Below are 5,944 nucleotides of genomic sequence, written 5' to 3' on the forward strand. Positions count from 1 at the left end.
ATTAATCCTTACAGAATGTATTAGCTTAGATACTCTTCTTCCAGTCATCATCTCTGGATAATACTAATTCTCTTCAGATGTGGTATTGTGGTGAATGAATTTAAAAGCCCCAATTTCAGTTTTTTCCCACAGATGAAGGCCAGGTTGCTAAGCAGATCTCCTTGCCCAGTCTCCAGTTCCTGTGTGTTTCCTTCCTTCCTTCCTTGCTTCCTTCCTTCCTTCTTTCTTTCTTCCTTTCTCTCTCTCTCTCTCTTTCTTTCCTTCCTTCCTTTCCTAAAGAGACATCTATCTAGAACTTTCATTTTCTTACTCTACAGTGTCTGAACCAATGTAATACATTAAAAGTATGCTTTTCCCCCAGCCAGAATATTGCATTGAGCATTTAAGATGTTCCAGTCACTTGTCTTTTCCACATAGGCTCCAAAGTAATTAATATGCATACACATGATCACTTAAGTGCAAACTCTTTCTTCTTTTCCCTTCTAGAAGGTGGCTTTGATACTGTGACTGGGTTCTGAACTGGAAGGACTGAGCTCTCTCTGATAACAACAACAACAACAACAACAACAACAACTTCATATGTTGTCTACAGCTATTTGAAAACAGGAGAACCAAAATTGGGAGGAAACATTTAGTTCCAAGCATTTACATCAGGCAACTCATGAAAGCCTACAAGTCTAGCTTCAGAGGACCTGACATCCTTTCCTATCCTAGGCACTTACACATACATGTACACACACACACACACACACACACACACACACACACACACACACGCACAGAGTGAGACAGAGAGACACAGGCAGACAGAGAGACAGAGACAGAGTTGGTTTTGTTTATTAAGACATTGTCTCACTGCACAGCCTGGTTGTTCTGGAACTCACTATATAGACAAGGCTGACTTTGAACTCACAGAAACCTGCATGCTTCTGCCCCCAGAGTGCTGAGATTAGGTGTGAGCCACCACACCCAGCCACACAAAAGTTTTTTAAGAAGTTGCCATGTGCAGCGTCACCTCTGGGACCCCATCATTCACACACAGATGTTTCTGGTGTATGGACTATGCCTGAATGTGGAATGTTTTGAAGATAAAAGAATGAGGAGCTCTGCCTTTGGCTCTCTCTCTCTCTCTCTCTCTCTCTCTCTCTCTCTCTCTCTCTCTGGCTTTTAAGACAGGGTTTTACTCTGTGTCTCTGGCTGTTCTGGTACTTGTTTTGTAGACCAGGCTGGCCTCAAACTCAGGGGCCAACTTGCCCCGCCTCCTGAGTGCTGGTATCAAGGATATGCACCACCACAGCCAGCCCTTGAGCTGTTTGTTCTTTAAGGCTTTGTTATCTTTGTGAAAGTGCTTCCTTGAGACAGGATCTCACGTAGCCCAAGCTCTTCTCAGATTTCCTATGCAGCTGAAGATGACATTGAGCTCCTTGGTCTTGGAAAATCCATCTTCTAAATGCTCAGATTATAGGCACGCCCTCCATAGCTTGCCGATGTTTTCAGTTTTCTGTAACATCAGAAGCAGCTGTTGAGACTCTGCCTCCAAGACAATGTCTCTTCTACTGGAGGCCATCATCCGGCGAGTATGTAGCTACTTTTTCCTGCTTCTCCTCCCCAGGCCCTGCCTTTCTTCTTCTGGGTTCCATAAAGAAACCATCTGTTTAAGGTCCTCAACATGTTTGTGTAATTCAGGGCTCTGTCCTAAGCCTCTATCTTTTCAGCACAACATCCTTTATCTGTGTAGCCTATCAGTCCATCATTCCAACTAGCACATACCCTTGTGACTGACTCAGAAATATGGAGTTGTATCCCAAATGTCTTAATCCAGTCCGTTATAAACCACAGAAATGTATCCCTCATGGTTCTAGGGTCTTAATGTTTAAGATCAAAGTGATGGTAGATGCTGTATCTGATGAGGACTCACTTCCTAGTTCTCAGATGATATCTAAGTTATGCCTTCATATGGCAGAAGGGACATCAATGTTTCCTACAGCCTCCCTTCCAAGGGTATCAATCACTTCCCCCAAAGGCTGTGACTTTTGATACCCTCATGTTGGGGTTAGGCATGAACCCATGAACTCAGGAGATGTAAAATTCTAATCTGCAGCACAAAACTTGTCTCTTCTAAGCTCTAGATTTATATTATATTTGATCTTACTTTGATGCTAGAGACTAAACTGGGGGTGTCACATACATGCTAAGCAAGGGCTCTACCATTGGCCTATACCGTGACCCTCAGACTCATCTTTTGAACCAATTACTTCTTGTCGCAAATAGTCAGCTGACAAACCCAAGCCATTGTTCGTTCCTCTCACTTGCTCAGTCTCTCTTCTCCTTTAGTTTGCTGAGTTGTAAACCGTGAAGTGTTACTGTTCCATGGCTTCCCAGGGCTAGTAACCCTACTGTTGTGTCACATGCGTTCCTGACCCTACCATCCTGATACCTTCTCTTTCTCTCCACAGCCGCTGTGTACTTTAGTGACAATATCTATTTAGGTATTTTTGTGGTTGTTGTTAAAGTAAAAAAAAAATATGAACTTTGATTAATTTAGACTAAAAAATGTTTATTTAAAAGGATATTGTCAAAGCCCAGACAATTGAGGGGAAGCTTAATAATCATACTTCAGGGAACGCTGGGTCTTGGGCCTTCCTCATTACCCCATGGCACCCTGAGCTTGTCTCTAATATGATGTCACCTTTTGTTGCATTTTCTTTATGTTCCTGTCTGGGTTAATCACTCTCATTAAGGTTGAAAAATACATGGAATTTATGTTTGGATGACCTATGATGGTGTCAGATGTATGATCACATATTTTAAAATAAACGTTGAGTGCTTTTACATTCAAAGCACCGAGTGGCTGAAAATAAATACAAATGTGATGGTTAGAAGGGGTGTTGTTTAGGGTGGGGGTGGGTATGGGGAGAAACAAGCACTCCCTGTGTGTATAACACACTGTGTTGAGAGATGAAGATGTTGGTTAAGGGACAGATGGAGAGATGCTGGCCAGTCAGTGGGAGGAAGATCGGAAGACCGATCTATGAAGATTTTTTTTTTAAATGTGTGTCTTTGTCTTTTAAATTCTGTCTTTGGAACAGAGTACTTCAGCATTCTAGATTGCCAATCCTTCAGAATGCAGAAGAGAACTGTTGCCTTCAACATGGAAAGTTTCCCCTTTAAGGACTTGTCTCTTCCTGAGATTTCCTAATGTCCTTAAAGGTACCGCAGGCCAGGTCAGTCTTCTTCCTCCCTTTTTCCCTTTGCCTCCTTTTCTTTCCGGCTGTTATTGCCTGCAAACCCTTTCTTTCTTTGTCATGGCCTTAACCTCCCGAACTCATGGTGTCCTTCTCCTTCTACCTTCCTAGTGGGTGGGACAACAACTCGTGTCACCATGGACAGATGTATCTTTCTATCTTGAATGTAGTTTTTATTTCTGTGTGATTCTCCCCCTTCAGCCTGGACTGTACACAAACAAGACACACAACTTCTCGCTGGTAGCAAATTTCTTATTTCAATTTTAATACATACTTAAAACTACAGAGACAGTTCTTGGAAAGGTAAACATGAACAAAAGATAAAAGAACTTATTAGCTCACTTCCCAAGAAGGGAACTTTCAGGATTTAATTCAATCTAGTCAAAGTCTGGACTTTGTTTGTTTGTTTATGTATAGATAATCAAACTATAAATAAATCCTAATGTGGAGAACCTACTGATAAGAATTTGGAACATTTTTCCTAATGGTGGGTTTTACCAATGTTCTTCATTTTTAATCCTCCCATAAGTTACCTCCCTTTATTTCTTACTACTCAAAACAACAGCAGCTAACCTTCCAGTTTGGGGGCTTAACACACCATCCTACAAGACTCTTCTTAAGTCGTGCATCCTTGAGAAAACCTCCTTCCCAAGCCTCATTAATCTCCTCTTCTATCTTTACCTGACAGGTTCCCTAAGCTTGTACACACATTTCTGGTAGTCCATATTAAGAAGTATAGCAGTAACTGGAGAGGTGGTTCAGCACTTAAGAATGTGCTGTGCTCTTGAAGCTCTTGTGGAGAATCTGAATTTTATTCCCAACACTCATGTCAGGTTTAACGCTCACAACTACCTTCAACTTTAGCTTGAGGGAAATCAGAGACCTCTGGCTTCTGCAGACACCTGCACTCAGACACACATGTTCCTCACACATAATTAAAATAAATCTGTTTTTAAAAGTATAGCAGCTCTACCCTATACAGAAACACACACACACACACACACACACACACACACACACACACACACTTCCCAGCTTCTCAGGCCTTAGCCGTGGATAAGAATGGTTGTAAATAGAAAGAAAAAGAAACTTAAAAGTTGGAAGTTCCTCAGACCTTCCGCTTCCGTTGTACATATGATTTCATTTCATTTAGAATCCTTAAATAGGTAAATCTCACCACTGTCACCAGATTAAACTGTCACCTTTAAAGCCTCAGTTAATGATTTAACTTTACAGATGAAATTGAGACTAAGAAATGAAGTCACTAATGTATTAGTGCGTACACTTTCTTTTTATGTTTCAGGTTTCATAATTACTTCCCTCCTTCTCCCGTCATTGGTTAAATAAATTTAATTTCTCAAGGGCAAGGATCACCCTGCTTTACTCACTTCACACATCTACAATACTGTTTATTAATCTTCTCTTATTTCTCACACAGGATCAAGATTGAGTCTGGGCACGCAGTGTGTGCTAAGAAAAGAATAATTTATTGACTTGAAGCCTTATAGACTGTGACTCATTTAGAGGCACTGATTTTAGGCTCAGTGAATACTTGCTGCACGTTGGTCCAGTTCTCAGTGAACAGTCATGGGCCCAAAGAGATATTTCAAGTAGGTAATCTTCTTTGCTAAGCTGTAAATACCAATTTCTACTAACTTTGTCATTTATAGCATCCTTAATGTTGTGAATCACAAAGTAGAGCTTTATTAAATATGTTTTAGTTGACTGTTTGCAGAAAATAGAGTTGGATTCATATTTTACGTGACAACAAAAGATTTCTTGCCAAAAAAGAAAACACCAGGCTGCTCAAGATGAGTATTAGGGATAAGGAAGAGCTTTTCCTGTAGTTCAAGGTTTAAAACTGACTTTGCAGAAGAGTCTGAGATCCTGTGCATATTTGTAAACACCAATTTTTTTAAGTTCTACAATAAAAATGATACAATAGTATTAACTGTCATATAATTACAGTAAGAGAATTCATCAAAAGGACATAGACGTTAAAATATTTAGACAAAGTGAACTTATTTAAATCTACCCAATAGGCTTGGGAGTATTTTTAAGCCCTTTAATCTGAACTTGGAAGACTAGGGATGTATCTCAGTAGTAGCAGAGTCAAGAACTCCAAAACACTTTATAGTCAGGCATTGTAACTTCCTCCTCTTCCTCAAGAGAATGGGTATCTGGCGGAGGAGAGAAGAGTAAAGGAACAATGGTTCATCACAAATGGTTGCCACTGGTTATTAATCTTACTACCCTAGCTCTGGAAAAAGACACTTTTAGATGTGGTTAGAAAAGTGATTTGACCTTCGGTCTAAGTGAAGCCAGCAAGAATCAGAAATTTCGTTGTAAAGTTCCCTAGCTATATTTCTTTTCATGACCGACCAGTTGGCCATCACTGGCCAAAGTCAGGGCCACTTCAATTTGAAGGACAAACAGGTATTTAAAATAGTAGTAAGATAGTCTAGAAAGAATTTTCTTGGGCATTCTACTACATCAGCCTCTTTGAGTGATATAAAAAAATCAACTTATCTGATGTCCACTTACCTCAGAGAAGGCCATGTTTGTGTAACTCTGAATCCTAAGTTTTTCTTTCCTCAGCATACAAGCTAGTAATCTATCAAGTTAATCTCCAAAATGTAATCTGAGAGAGTCTGTGGACCTTCAGAAAGACAGGACTCTTGAGTCAGTGATGCAACAAA

Source organism: Micromys minutus (genome assembly GCF_963924665.1).
Source record: "Micromys minutus genome assembly, chromosome: 18".
Lineage (NCBI taxonomy): Eukaryota > Metazoa > Chordata > Mammalia > Rodentia > Muridae > Micromys > Micromys minutus.